This window comes from Oncorhynchus kisutch, linkage group LG10, assembly GCF_002021735.2.
Source record: "Oncorhynchus kisutch isolate 150728-3 linkage group LG10, Okis_V2, whole genome shotgun sequence".
Taxonomy (NCBI): domain Eukaryota; kingdom Metazoa; phylum Chordata; class Actinopteri; order Salmoniformes; family Salmonidae; genus Oncorhynchus; species Oncorhynchus kisutch.
The window spans coordinates 11,008,199-11,024,004 of NC_034183.2; positions in this window are offsets into that span (position 1 = coordinate 11,008,199).

Below are 15,806 nucleotides of genomic sequence, written 5' to 3' on the forward strand. Positions count from 1 at the left end.
GTCTGAAGATGTTGCTTCAATATATCCACAAAATCTTCCATCCTAATGATGCCATCTATTTTGTGAAGTTCACCAGTCCCTCCTGCAGCAAAGCACCCCCAAAACATGATGCTGCCACCCCTGTGCTTCACGGTTGGGATGGTGTTCTTTGGCTTGCAAGCCTCTGCCTTTTTCCTAACATAAATGGTCATTATGGCCAAACAGTTTGATTTTTGTTTCATCAGACCAGAGGACATTTCTCCAAAAGGTATGATGTTTGTCCCCATGTGCAGTTGCAAACCGTAGTCTGGCTTTTTATGGCGGTTTTGGAGCAGTGGCTTCTTCCTTGCTGAGCGGCCTTTCAGGTTATGTCGATATAGGACTCATTTTACTGTGGATATAGATACTTTTGTACCTGTTTCCTCCAGCATCTTCACAAGGTCCTTTGCTGCTGTTCTGGGATTGATTTGCTCTTTTTGCACCAAAAATACTTTAATCTCTAGGAGACGGAACGAGTCTCCTTCCTGAGCGGAATGAAGGCTGCATGGTCCCATGGTGTTTATACTTGCGTACTATTGTTTGTACAGATGAACGTGGTACCTTCAGGTGTTTGGAAACTTCTCCCAAGGATGAACCAGACTTGTGGAGGTCTACAATTTTTTTTTCTGAGGTCTTTGCTGATTTATTTTTATTTTTCCCATGATGTCAAGCAAAGAGGGACTGAGTTTGAAGGTAGGCCTTGAAATACTTCCATAGGTACACATCCAATTGACTCAAATGATGTCAATTAGCCTATCAGAAGCTTCTAAAGCCATGACATAATTTTCTGGCATTTTCCAAGCTGTTTAAAGGCATAGTCAACTCAGTGTATGTAAACTTCTGACCCACTGGAATTGTGATACAGTGAATAAGTGAAATAATATGCCTGTTAACAAATGTTGGAAAAATGACTTGTGTCATGCACAAAGTAGATGTCCTAGCCGACTTTCCAAAACTATAGTTTGTTAACAAGAAATTTGTTGAGTGGTTGGAAAAACTTCCAACTTCAACTGTATTTAGACAATAGGGCTTTGTCCAATGTGCTATTTAAATGTTTTATATATTCATGTACATTCTCTGACGTGATGTATGTTCTGAAATGCAGGCAATAAAAATATATTTTAAATTCAACATTGTGTGTGGGGGGGATGGTAGTGAAGGCAAAAATATGCAAGAAAATGATAAATTAGGACGACACTGAAAATAAGCCAAGGATTACATAACCCAGTAATATAGTATAATTTACCCAGCTGTTGGCTCAAGCACACAACCCAAGACGCTGGATAAGAATCAAAACCCAACCTCACTGGGTTCAGTTAACCCAATGCTGTTTGTCCAACAGAGGCCCAGTGCTGGGTTGTCGAAATGACCCAAATTGGGTTATTTTTAACCCAGCATCTTTTTAGAGTAACAAATCATTTTTGAAAAATAATATTATTAGGCATAACTCAAAATAGATTTTTTCAGTTTGTGAATGCATTCAACAAGCTTTGGATGAAGGACTTCCACAGGGCTGCCATTTCCAAAGTTCCTTCAAAAAGGCAATAGTTCTGAACTGGGTTTGATTTGGTTTTTGTTGTTTGAATTATTACAATTGTTTTAATTACCTTTTCAAACCTCCATTGGTTAGTCTATTGCTCAGTTATCACTTGGCTCATGTAAATAATGATGTAGATGTCCCGTTAAACATCCTAAGGTCAACATGCCCATACTGTTCACATTTCTCATGTAAATGCTGTAGCTACATAAAAAGATTTCATAATTTATTTGGGAAATATCTAAACTCCTTTGCAAGTGAAAATATGAGCTAGCGGCAAATTGGCCAAAGGTTTGTCACAACTGTTTGTCAGAAACCAGTTTTTGTCGGTAAGGGACGTATAACGCCCCAACCAAAAACATGTTTTTGTTTTGTCATTATGGGGTATTTTGTGTAGATTTTTTAAATGTTATCCATTTTAGAATAAGGCTGTAACGTAACAAAATGTGTAAAAAGTCAAGGGGTCTGAATACTTTCCGAATGGACTGTATATATCCAAAATCAAACCTTGTGGAATGCCACATGTGATGTGTATTTTCTCTGAGTTACGTTCACCAAGGGTGACAAGCTCTCGGCTGGTTAAATACTGGACCGGAGAGGCCAACCCTCCTCTCCAGACTGTTCAGAAGAACATCATGATTAACAGTGTCGAATGCAGCACTTAAATACAAAAGTACAAGGACAGAGAGCTGTTTGGCATGTGTTGGCTCTAAGATCATTTACCATTTTAACTAAGGCGGTCTCTGTGCTGTGGTGGGCCTGAAAACAAGATTGTACTTTCTTTCTTTTTTTTAAATACAGTTGGCACTTAATCATTTAGATGTTTTAAAAACCAATTTCTCCAGAATTTTACTTAAGAATGGAAAGTTGGAGATTGTCCAAACCATTTAATATTTGAAGAATTTTGATCACTTTTCTTTAGAAGGGGTTTCACCATAGCAGGTTTTAGTGCAGTGGGGAAAGTACATGTGAACAGGGAGTGATTAACAATAACTTGCATTTCAGATATGCAAACTGTTTTGAAGAAGGTGGTGGGGATAGGATTGAGAAGGCAGGTAGAAGGCTTAAGTTGTGATATCACTTTCCTGAGCATGTCTGTGTCAACCAAGTCAAATAAATCCATAGTGCCTTTGCATGGTAGGCTAGAGCACATATCATCCAACTTCTCATCAGGTCTTGCTAGACTGATACCCAGCCTAATGTTTTATCTCTGAAATTTTCCGCAAACTCATCACATTTAGATGTGGAGGAAAGTTCACAGGTTTGCAGGGTTAGGATTTATCAGGCCATCATTGGTCGAGAATAATTATTTGGATTATTAGTGATCAAGTTAGAAAAATGAGCCCGTCTGGCATTTCTAATTGCCTTGTTATATATGCCAAGTTGCTCTCTCAGAATATCATAATGGACCCTGCAACTGACTTTCTCCCCTTCCTCTCTGTCTTTCTGCAATTTCTCTTTAATTGATTAGTTTCCTCACTCATCCGCATCCTCACTCTGTTTGGATGTGGCCTTTTTCAACTTTACTGGAGCTGTGGCATCAATGGTTGCCCTTAATTTGCTATTAAAGTTAACTCAACTAAATCATCACAAGAGGAAGGCAGATAAGGTGATGGAGTATTGTTCATACGCTCAATCAAATCTGTAGCAACTTCAGAGGTCAGATATCATTTCTTAATGTTGTGTTCAGTATTACACAGTGCTATGGGCAACAAGGTAGTGAAAAATACACAGTGGTGTTCAAATAACGCAACATCAACAATAGAGAAAATGCCAATAGAAAACCCCTCTGTAATAATCAGGACCAGAGTATGGCTGCGGTTATGCAACATGTTGGATAAAGTCCATAGAGCTCAAAAGATACAGAAATTCTATGACCTCTTTGTCCACATGAATATTAAAATCACCCAGCACAATGATTTTTATCATTATTCTCAAGGACAATAGTTCAGAGAAATCAGTATATAAAGTGGTGGCTGACATTTAAACAGTATAGCATGATGCTCAAAAGATCCAAAGTTGCCAAATTACAGCTGAGAGCATTAGTAAAAATAGAGGCCTTTCCCCCCACCCTTTCCCCCTTTTCTAATAGAGTATGAAAAGCTGTAGTCGGGGGGGAGACTTCAATAAGAGCGACGCTACAGTCTAAAGACCGTGAGAAACATGCAATCAACTTTGCGATCAGTAATGAGGTCATTCACGAAAATGGTTTTACAAGTGATTGCTCTAACATTTAAAAGTGCCATATTCAATGAGTGTGGGCACTCTGGTATCTGCCTAGAGGTAACCAATGGAATAACAACCAAATTATTAACATTACAACCACGTTTTCTGACAGTCTCCAATCGATCAGAATGGTAGGGTGACAGTTTGTATAAACTCACTAGAAGGCGGAGTAAAAGGAACATAAATGAGGTTATGCACAATAACCATAGTGCCATTTCTATAGAAGTTCATGTGGTTTCCAAGTCCTCTGTTGCTTATTCTTACAGGGAGAACTGGAGCACTCCAAGACCCTGTCTGTCAGTCTCTAAAACAGTTTGCGATGTTACTGGAAATAATCCTGGAACCCCTGCAATTAGGGTGAAACCCATCTCTTTTAAAAAGTGCTGTTTGCTCCCACAGCAAACCAAAGACATTCCTGTCCTTGCGAAGTTCCTTCAGGTATTCATTTATGGCAAAGAGTCGTCTGAAACGTTCCCGAACCCCTTCGGTAGCATGGGAAGGGGCCAGAGCTAATTATCATCTTCCCTGTGCAAGTGAGAGTTTTTAAAAAATGTTGTAGTCCTCCCTCAGTTCTGGAAGGTCGCCTAAAACGAAGGTTGTTATAATCTACGTGAGTGACAAACCGTAGGCAGAAGAAAGTTGATGTCATGGACACAGGCTCCTGGGTGACAGTGGACCTTAGTCGGCAGGCCAAAATCTCACCATCGGGCTGCCCACAATGATGGTGCTAGTGATGGAATCTGATGGGGGGGGGACCTGGTGGCTGTGGAGGAGGGTGCCACTGGGCGGCCGCCAGCTGTTGGTATACACCCAGGATCCGTGTTGACTCCCGGGGCTGGTAGGTCTGTCTCAAGCGGGGCAAAGCTGTTTGATAGCTGGATTGGACCTTCTCGGGTAGATGGGAGGCCAGACTGCCTCCCCGACCTCCTACACCTTGCGAGTGTCCAGTCTTCTATGGGGCCGCAGAGCTGAGCTTAACATCTGTCCGTTGGATTGGGACAGATCAACGCTGCCCAACTCATCAACAGCTTTGCTTTAGGAGGCATTTAAAACTCAGATTTGGTTTGCCTGGGTTACAGCATGGTCAAAACATGATTTTTGAATCATGAATCTCTGATTCAGAGGGGTTGAGTTAAATGCGGAAGACACATTTCAGTTGAATGCATTCAGTTGTACAACTGACTTGGTATCCCCTTTCCTTTCACACATGTTCAAGCATAGTGGTGGCTGCATGATGTTATAGTTATAGGTATGCTTGTAATTGTTAAGGACTGGGGAGATTTTCTGAATAAAAAAATAAACATAATGGAGCTAATTACAGGCAAAATCCTAAAGCACCAACTGGTTCAGTCTGCTTTCCACACTAGGAGATGGATTCACCTTTCAGCAGAACGATAAAATAAAACGAAGCCAAATCTACACTGTTGCTTAGCAAGAAAACAGTCAATGTTCCTGAGTGACTGAGTTACAGTTTTTACTTAAATCTGCTTGGAAATCTATGGCAAGACCTGAAAATGGTTGCCTAGCAATGATCAACAACCAATTTTACAGAGTTTAAGAACTGTGAAAACAATAAGGGGCAAATGTTGCACAATCCAGTGGTGGGGGGGCTGTTTGAGACTTACCCATAAAGACTTCCAAAGGTGCTTCTACAAAGTATTGACTCAGGGCTGTGAATACTTACAGTACCAGTCAAAAGTTTGGACACACCTACTCATTCAAGGGTTTGTCTTTATTTTGACAATTAATTTTCTACAATATAGAATAATAGTGAAGACATCAATACTATGAAATACACACATGGGATCATGTAGCAAACAAAAAAGTGTTAAATCAAAATATATTTTAGATTCTTCAAAGTAGCCACCCTTTGCCTTGATGACAGCTTTGCACACTCTTGGCAAACTCTCAACCAGCTTCACCTGGAATGCTTTCCACCAGTCTTGAAGGAGTTCCAACATATGCTGAGCACTTGGCTGCTTTCCCTTCACTCTGCGGTCCAACTCATCTCAAAGCATCTCAATTGGGTTGAGGTCAGGTGATTGTGGAGGCCAGGTCATCTGATGCAGCACTCCATCACTCTCCTTCTTTGTCAACTATTTCATTGTTTTGATGTCTGTATGTCAATTAGATAATCCTGTACTTCATTTTCAATAAATTTGCAAACATTTCGAAATATGTTTTCACTTTGTTATTATGGGGTATTGTGTGTCCATTCTTGGGCTATCTTCCACCTAGCCGAGTTCTGTTCAGAACAAACGGATCCAAGTCTGCAGACACCTTTACTGAATTGGCACATCACAGGCCTAAATACATCCTAAAAATCTGTTTTCTTTCCCCCTATAAAAACCTTGTATCAAATAAAACATTATATAAATGATTCATATAATTATTCACCTTTACAATGGTTTACAAATATTGTTTCAAACAGAGGGTTCATGACATGAAGGATTATTTGTATTTTACTGTTCAAATGTATTGGGAAGCTATGCGTAATTGTAAAAAATTATACATCTCATTCCCATAAATTCTCATAACATTAGCGTTGGCTCCCTCTGACCGACACGGACAAACAATATACCATACAACTCACAAGGCCCAGGCGCTTCTCTTGGTACAACTTGTGTCCATATGATATTTATTGCAAATGTTCTTGTATTTTAGATTTTAAGACGTCTAGGCGGTGGATGTAAAGTCCTACAGAGACGATCCCCACCTGCTTATAGATGTCCACAATCTTCCTCGTGCCAAGAAAGGGAAAGTAACTGAACTGAATGACTACCGACCCGTAGTACTCACGTCCATCATCATGAAGTGAATCGAGAGGCTAGTCAAATACTACATCACCTCCTCCCTCCCTGACACACTCAACCCTCTCCAATTTGCCTACCGCCCTGACAGATCCACGGATGATGCAATCGCCATTGCACTACACACTGCCCTCACCCACCTGGACAAAGGGAATGCATATTTGAGGATGCTGTTCATCAACTACAGCTTGGACTTCAATACCATAGTGCCCTCTAAGCTCACCACAAAGCTCACGGCCCTGGGACTGAACTCCTCCCTATGCAACTGGATCCTGGACTTCCTGAAGGGCTGCCCCCAGGGGATGAAGGTAGACAACATTACCTCCTCAACACTGATTCTCAACACGGGGAGGTAGGCAGCCAGGTAAACAACCTCTCCCTCTACGTCAGCAAAACAAAGGTGCTGATTGTGGACTTCAGGAGGATCCAGGCTGGGCACGCCCCCATCCTCATCAACGGGGCTGCTTTGGAGATGGTCAAAAACGTAAAGTTCCTCTGTGTACACATCTCCGAGGAGCTGAAATGGTTTATCATTGCCAGAGTTGTTAACATGTATCTTATTATTTTTGTTATTATAAATGTTTTTATTTTACTGCATTGTTGGAGCTCGGAGCTCTATAATTTCACTGTACCCTGTAATTACATCTGCAACCTTTTACATATGACTATTAAACTCATTTATATTTATTTATTTTACCTTTATTTAACTAGTCAGTTAAGAACAAATTCTTATTTTCAATGACGGCTTAGGACCAGTGGGTTAACTGCCTGTTCAGGGGCAGAACGACAGAGTTGTACCTTGTCAGCTCAGGGGTTTGAACTTGCAACCTTCCGGTTACCAGTCCAACACTCTAACCACTAGGCTATATATATATATATAATAAAAACAACATGTTTTTGGATTGACCCGGTCGAGACGCATTTAATGGTACCAGTTCAATTTACTTCTTCTTCTGTGGATTTTTTTGGGAGGTTGGCAACAACTTTAATGTGCATTACTTCCACCAAATGGACTGGAGTGTGGACCAGATACAGGGAAGGTCTAAATCCTACCTAATATTCTCATCTCCCTAAGGAAACTAAATACATAATTAAATACTACATCCCCTGAAGATTTCCCCAGCAGGTCACTTAATCTTGGCTCTTCAACCACATGACTCCTCAAATCTAATAACAATCGCTCCCTTTCTCTTACATATTTCTGCTACTGAAATAGAACATGTTCCACTGTCTCCATCTCCTCCTGACTATGATCACACCTCCCAGTCGGATGGTTCACACCAATTTCAATGTACTATTGAGCCTTGTGTGTCCCAGTCTCAGCCTTGTGATTACAATTTCCTCCCTTCTCTCTCGGCCTGTCGACCTCCCTGCCCCACCTTTCCCTGAATCTTATACAGGTGTCTTCCCTTTCCCACAACTCTTGCCATTTGTTTTTAACCACTGTTTTTATAAACCCCTTGGCTTCTGCTTTGCTGATGGACAATTCCATCTCAACATTAGGATGTTTAAGAGCCTGCTCGGCGATGACATCCACCTCCTCATTCCCCTCTACTCCCACATGAGCTGATATTCATCACAAATACCCCATCTATCACCAAATACAAACACTGCAAAACCTCATACAATACATCCTGTCTGCTCCAAAACACAGAATAATTTAAGCACATCAGTGCTGCACAGGAGTCAGAGCAGATAACTACTCTGTCTGGCCTCACCTCCTCCACCCACTCTGCAGCCTAGAGTTTGACCATCAACGCCATTGTGTAAACAGATGAATGATCTGTTGCTCTTTTTGCCACTACCAGCTTAAACTCAGCAACACTAAAAGCTGCTCCTGTCCTTCCTGTTTTAGGGTCCATCTGTGAATACTCAAGAAAGCATAGTATTATTGTGTTCTTAAAGTTCACTTACAACTGAATCTAGGCCTTCCTCAACAGCTCATACCCTCTCAAGTACCCTAGATCTATTACTGGCTGAGGGAGCAACCAAGGTGGAATAACAGAAAGCAGTTCACCTTATCTCGCACGAAAGTTTGTAGCTGTCGACATCACATGAGCCTCTCTGAGCCAATGGCAAAACTAGGCAGTGTAGTACCACTTAGATCCACTGGATGGCAGTATAATGCACCCCATTGGAAGAACAGCAGCGAGCTGAAACCAGCCATATGTCAAATGTAGGGTTTCTAGTAATACATTTTAAAAAGTACAGGTGTAGTTTTTTTAATCGATAAACAAAGTTTAAACAGCCTAGTGCCCGCCATACATTTCTGTCAGCTCGATACTGGCTAGTAACTCAAACTCATGTATTAACATTGACTCGCCTTTGTGATGTTCTGTGTTTTCATTTCAACAAACTCACCAGTGTTTTTTTATATAAAATGTTTCTATATAAATTAGCATATCTATTTATGGTCAAAGATGATCTACTTGATATGTTGGCATATCGATGTTATTATATTATTTTATTTTTTGACCAAGTCTTTATCCATATCTTCCCACCCCCCCCTAGCAACAAGGGTTTCTTGTCAGTCCCCTTTTTTTGCGTCAGTAATCGTCTGATTTATAAATAGATTCAAGGAGCTGTCATCATTAAGTAACATAGTAGATGGGAAGCATTGAATATTTTACATTCATTCCCTTCTAAATTAATTGTGTAACTTAGTCCCAGAAGCATTTACCTGCAGGGCACTTCCACATCATATGAAGGAATGTGCTTATCTGATTTGGAGGACGCAGTCTGTGAACAAATGTCCAATGTATAACTTGATGGTTCAGAATATGGGAGTAATGATCAAGGTAATGTTTTTTACCTTGGTATCCCATAATCTGTTCAAATGAAAGGGTTGTTAATATTCGCTTAGATCTGTGGACCATACTATTTTAATGTCTAGCTCAGATTATGAGCTTTCCAATAGTTGTTTACATATTATAGAGATCAGTCCTGTTGGGAGCCCAGATAAATTATTTATAAATCCCATCATTGGATGGTTCTGTAGTTGGGGTTCCCAGGATAGATACATTGGAAATATATAAAAAGGAGTTGCCTGGTAATGTGTGTCTTTCAAATTTCGGAATATTCTAAAACCATTAGTCCATGACATTGTCTAGGTTACGGATTCTACATTTGGACCATTTGAGGGATGCAAAAGGCTGCCCTTCAGATCACAAGACATTATTGGTAAATATTGGAGTACGGGCATGTCGTTTTGATTCCCAGTTACATTGTTTATCAATTTATCACCAAATAGAGATTGTGTCAACAATAATTAAACCAAAGCATAGTGAGCAATAAGAGGACCAAAGCATAATGTATATTGTTTAAGGGATATATCAGTGAAGACCACCTCATCCAGGGCATTAGGAGACACCATATTTCTCTCTATACTCTGACAGTGGGGCGGAAGAATCTCGTCTAAACCAGTTTAGGACGTCTTTCCCTCTTTATACGTTTGTTCATTTTATTCAGAATCGCTCATTTGCCATATTCATTTTGAAACACTGTATTTCACCCAAATAGCCAGAAGAGGGAGACAAGGGAGGCATTGAACTACAGAAATGCAGCCGTGGCAATACATTCATTGACAATAGATAAACTACCAGTTAAATATTATTTGTCAATAATAAATGTGTAGCTATACGCTTTATCGATACTCAGTAAGTTTATAGAATAAGTTGATTAATACATTGTTGTTGGTTGTGGTGCAGAAGAGCAGCACAAAAATGTTCCTTCTACAGGTGGCTAAGGATTTGGCCACCGCAATGTAGATGCAATTTATCTTTTTCCCCTGCCCCGCTACAAAGTTTCTCCCTGCAGGCGGTCACTGAGTCTGAGGTGCTAAAGGAACTCCTGAAACTTGACCCCAAAAACCATCTGGATCCGATGGTTTAGACTCTTTCTTCTTTAAGGTTGGTGCCCCTATCATCGCCAAGCGTATTCTCTGACCTTTTTAACCTGTCTTTCCTTTCTGGGGTGGTTCCGATTGCATGGAAGGCAGCCACGGTCTGTCCTTTATTTAATGAGAACGTGTTCTCAACTTGCCTACCTGGTTAAATAAAGGTAAAATAAATAAAATAAATAAAAATAATGGGGTAGATCAAGCTGATCCTAACTGTTATAGGCCTTTTTCTATTTTACCCTGTTTATCAAAAGTGTTGGAAAAACTTGTCAACAATCAACTGACTGGCTTTCTTGATGTCTATAGTATTCTCTCTGGTATGCAATCTGGTTTCCGCTCAGGTTATGGATGTGTCACTGCAACCTTAAAGGTCCTCAATGATGTCACCATTGCCCTTAATAGTAGCACAATGCTGTGCTACTATTTTTATTGACTTGGCCAAAGCTTTTGATACGGTTGACCATTCCATTCTTGTGGGCCGGCTAAGGAGTATTGGTGTCTCTGAGTGGTCCTTGGCCTGGTTTGCTAACTACCTCTCTCAATGAGTGCACTGTATGAAGTCAGAACATCTGCTGTCTTAGCCGCTGCCTGTCACCAAGGGAGTACCCCAAGGCTCAATCCTAGGCCCCACACTCTTCTCAATTTACATCAACAACAACAGCTCAGGCAGTAGGAAGCTCGCTCATCCATTTATATGCAGATGATACAGTCTTATACTCAGCTGGCCCCTCCCCGGATTTTGTGTCAAACGCACTACAACAAAGCTTTCTTAGTGTCTAACACGCTTTCTCCACCCTTAACCGACTTGCCTAGTTAAATAAAAGTTACATATTTTTTCATAATATTATTATATCAAAGTGGCAATAAATACACATTCTAAAGGCTTTACATCATAGCATCATCTAACAATAGATTTCAGTGGAATTAAAATCTGTCAGATGAGGAAATCAAATGCATCTTATCAAACATTTCATTTATAAAGTCAACATTTGCCAGAAAACATGTGCTGTGTGACTCCCAGTGGAAATCTGAGCCTGAATTTTTGTGATGGAGCTGTGTGAGAACAAGGTTGATGTCTGTAAGAAACTCAAAGTGATTGAGACACAAGAAACAGCTTTGAGATATGGACTGACTCTGGATAATGCCTCTGTACTGTCAATGTAAACACAACCTATTCAGAACATACATTTAATCTTATAATAAGGGTTATACCATGTTATGTCTCTTGATGTACAGTACCAGTCAAAAGTTTGAACACACCTACTCATTCCATTCTGGAATCAAATCTTCAAAGTAGCTACCTTGACGACAGCTTTGCACACTCTTGGCATTCTCTCAACCAGCTTTGTGAGGTAGTCACCTGGAATGCATTTCAATTAGCAGGTGTGCCTTGTTAAAAGTTCATTTGTGTAATTTCATTCCTTCTTAATGTGTTTGAGCCAAGGTAGTTGTGTTGTGACAAGGTAGGGGCATGGTATACAGAAGATAGACCTATTTGGTAAAATACCAAGTCCATATTATGGCAAGAACAGCTCAAATAATCAAAGAGAAACGACAGTCGATCATTACTTTAACACATGAAGGTCAGTCAATCCGGAAAATTTCAAGAACTTTGAAAGTTTCAACAAGTGCAGTCGCACAAACCATCATGCGTTATGATGAAACTGGCTCTCATGTGGACCGCCACAGGAAAGGAAGACCCAGAGTTACCTCTGCCACAGAGGATAAGCTCATTAGAGTTACCCGCCTCAGAAATGGGCAGGAAAAGCAACCATCAAGTGCTCAGCATGTGTGAGAACCTTCAAGACTGTTTGAAAAGCATTCCAGGTGACTACCTCATGAAGCTAGTTGAGAGAATGCAAAGCTGTCATCAAGGCATGGCTACTTCGAAGAATCTAAAATATTAAATATATTTTGTTTAACACTTTTTTGGTTACTACATGATTCCATGTGTGTTATTTCATAGTTTTGATGTCTTCACTATTATTCTACAATGTAGAAAATAGTACAAATTAAGAAAAATCTTGAATGAGTAGTGTCCAAACTTTTGACTGGTACTGTATCTAAAGGTCAACTGACTGGTATTTAGTGTCGGTATGAGATGATTGTAAAACATTATGATGGTTCATAACTATATGCTCATAACTGCGTCATAATTTATCAAAGCAATGATTATCGTTGTAAAAAATGAAAGGTGCATGTCAGTCACTGAGCTAAAACAGACACCTCATGTAACACTGTAACAACATACATGGATGTTTATTACATTAAAACACCATGAGGCTCACCTGCCCATGCCTCTGTCTGTGTATCTGTCTGTATCAGACACAATAGCTTCTGCTGTGTTGCGTCAGGCATGGGAGGTAGGAGGATAATTAGGACCCCAGAGATGCCTCTCTACCACGCAAGAAGCAATAGCAGCAGACATGCTGCAATCCCCTGCAATCCTTTCAGCACTCCGCCATGCACCGCCGTTGCCTGCCGTTGCCTAGAAACAGGGGTCAAAGACCACCATGGCTACAGATACCCTGAAAGAGTGATGCATTGGAGGTAGGAGGATAAGAGTGAGAGATGCTGAGGAAAAGAGAGAGATGCTGAGGAAAAGAGCTAGAGATGCTGAGGAAAGAGAGAGAGTGGTGCTGATTGAGAAACAACGAGGGGGAGAGAGAATGAAAGGGGGACAATGTCATTCTCTCTCCCACTCTTGTTGTTTCTCACTCAGCATCCCTCTCTCTCTTTTCCTCAGCATCACTCACATGAGAAGGACAGCGGGAGACTTCATATCTTCATTACGATCTGCTACCCAAAACAACACCTCACTGCAACAGTAGATAAAAGGTTAATTTAAGTGACTAGTTGACTTAAGGTAGGATAGAGTAGAATTGAGCATTCATTAGTGACATACAAGGAAGCCTATCCTCTAATCTGATGGATCTGTAGCTCCTTATAAGCTTCTCAGCAGAACTGCGTCTAAGAGCAACGGGGGATGCATTAGGCAGTACGACTGGGTTTGGTGTGGTGCTGACTGAGTGCAACACATCAAAACACTCAACATGAAAACATTTCACCGAAGCATCGGTCACATGAGTCACCTGCTGGGAAGCATTGCAAAGTCATGTCAGCAATTGCACACCTTTACACCATCCTGCTGGTGGCTTCATGTAGTGTGAGTGTGTGTGTCAAGGGGACATGCTAATTGATTTCTTCTCCAGGGAAGTAATTTCATCATACTTTTGTTTTTAACTCTAGTCTTACACAATGCTTGCAGTACAGTCTCCCTGAGCATGGATGCCGTCTCGAAGGGTGGGCAGGAGGGGGAAATGTGTGTAAATAAAATAAAGTTAATAAAGGTGTGAATGAGAGGGATAGGTGAAAATACACAAAATATACAAAAGTATGTGGACAAATCTTCAATTTAGTGGATTTGACTATTTCAGTCCAGGCGTTGCTGACATGTGCATAAAATCGAACACAGAAGCCATGCAATCTCCATAGACAAACATTGGCAGTAGAATGGCCTTACTGAAGAGATCAGTGACTTTCAATGTGGCACCGTCATAGGATGCCACCTTTCCAACAAGTCAGTTCGTCAAATTTCTACCCTGCAAGAGCTGCCCCGTTCAACTGTGCTATTATTTTGTTGTGGAAATGTCTAGGAACAAAAATGGCTCAGCTGCGAAGTGGTAGGCCACAAAAGCTCAGAGAACAGGACCACCGAGTGCTGAAGTGGGTAGCGAGTAAAAATAGTCTGTCCTCGGTTGCAACACTCACTACCGAGTTTCAACTGCCTCTGGAAGCAACGTCAGCACAATTACTGTTCGTTGGGACCTTCACAAAATGGGTTTCCATGGCTGAGCAGCCATACATAAGACTAAGATCCCCATGCGCATTGCCAAGCGTCGGCTGAAGTGGTGTAAAGCTAGCCGCCAGTGGAAATGCGTTCTCTGGAGTGATGAATCACACTTGACCATCTGGCAGTCCAACGGACAAATCTGTGTTTGGCGGATGCCAGGAGAACGCTACCTGTCTGAATGCATAGTGCCAACTGTAAAGTTTGGTGGAGGAGGAATAATGTTCTGGGGCTGTTTTTCATGGTTTGGGCTAGGCCCCTTAGTTCCAGTGAACGGAAATCTTAACGCTACAGCATACAATGACATTCTAGGTTATTCTGTGCTTCTAACTTTGTGGCAACAGTTTGGGGAAGGCCCTTTCCTGTTTCAGCATGACAATGCCCCAGTGCACAAAGCCAGGTCCATACAGAAATGGTTTGTCAAGATTGGTGTGGAACAAACTTGACTGGCCTGCACAGATCCCTGACCTCAACCCCATCGAACACCTTTGGGGTGAATTGGAATGCCGATTGCGAGTCAGGCCTAATTGCCAAACATCAGTGTCCGACCTCACTAATGCTCGAGACTGAATGGAAGCAAGTCCCCGCAGCAATGTTCCAACATCGTGTGGAAAGCCTTCCCAGAAGAGTGGAGGCTGTTATAGCAGAAAAGGGGGGACCAACTCCATATTAATGCCCATGATTTTGGAATGAGATGTTCGACAAGCATGTGTCCACATACTTTTGATCGTGTAGTGTAGATAGGTGACTAGGTTTATGATGTGAATTGTGGAGTACAGTGAGTTATTCAGGAAGGTGCAACATTATACAGAACATACAGACATGCTGGTATGGTGTAGGTTAAAACTGACATGTTTCTCTCTGTCACTGACTCATGTGAGTTCTATAAATGACATTTTTATCTCCAGCGTTTTGAACTTTCACTCCACTGAACACACCCCAGGTGACCACACCGTGCATGCTTTGTAAGCACTTCACAATGCTAAGGCGGAGACAGAAAGCCTAATGGTTTTACATGTAATGGCTGTGCCGACAAAAGGCATTGAATCTAAATGTGACAAAGGGCTGGACTCAATCTGTATCGCTGAAGTGTTATAGATTGCACGATCGAAATTTTAAAGTAATTTCTGATTGAGCCAACATATGCAGCGTTTACCGTGAATGCAGTCTCCGCTAACAGAGGAACGTTGCCTTTAAATTTCAATCACGCTTTAACGCTGAACTTCAGCGATACAGATTGAATCCAACCCAAAGTCCATATCATTAGTCATTGAAGTTATTGACATGAAGTGACTTCTGTGTAATACAATGACAGACATATAGGTTTGGTTGACCCCACACAAGAGAGTCAAAGTATATACTCCTAATATTGTAGCTACACAGCAAATTGGCCAGTGTTACCTAGTGTTGATTTTCAGTGTTACATTTCTAGTGTTGATTCAGGTGTTAAATTAACACAGTGGTAAA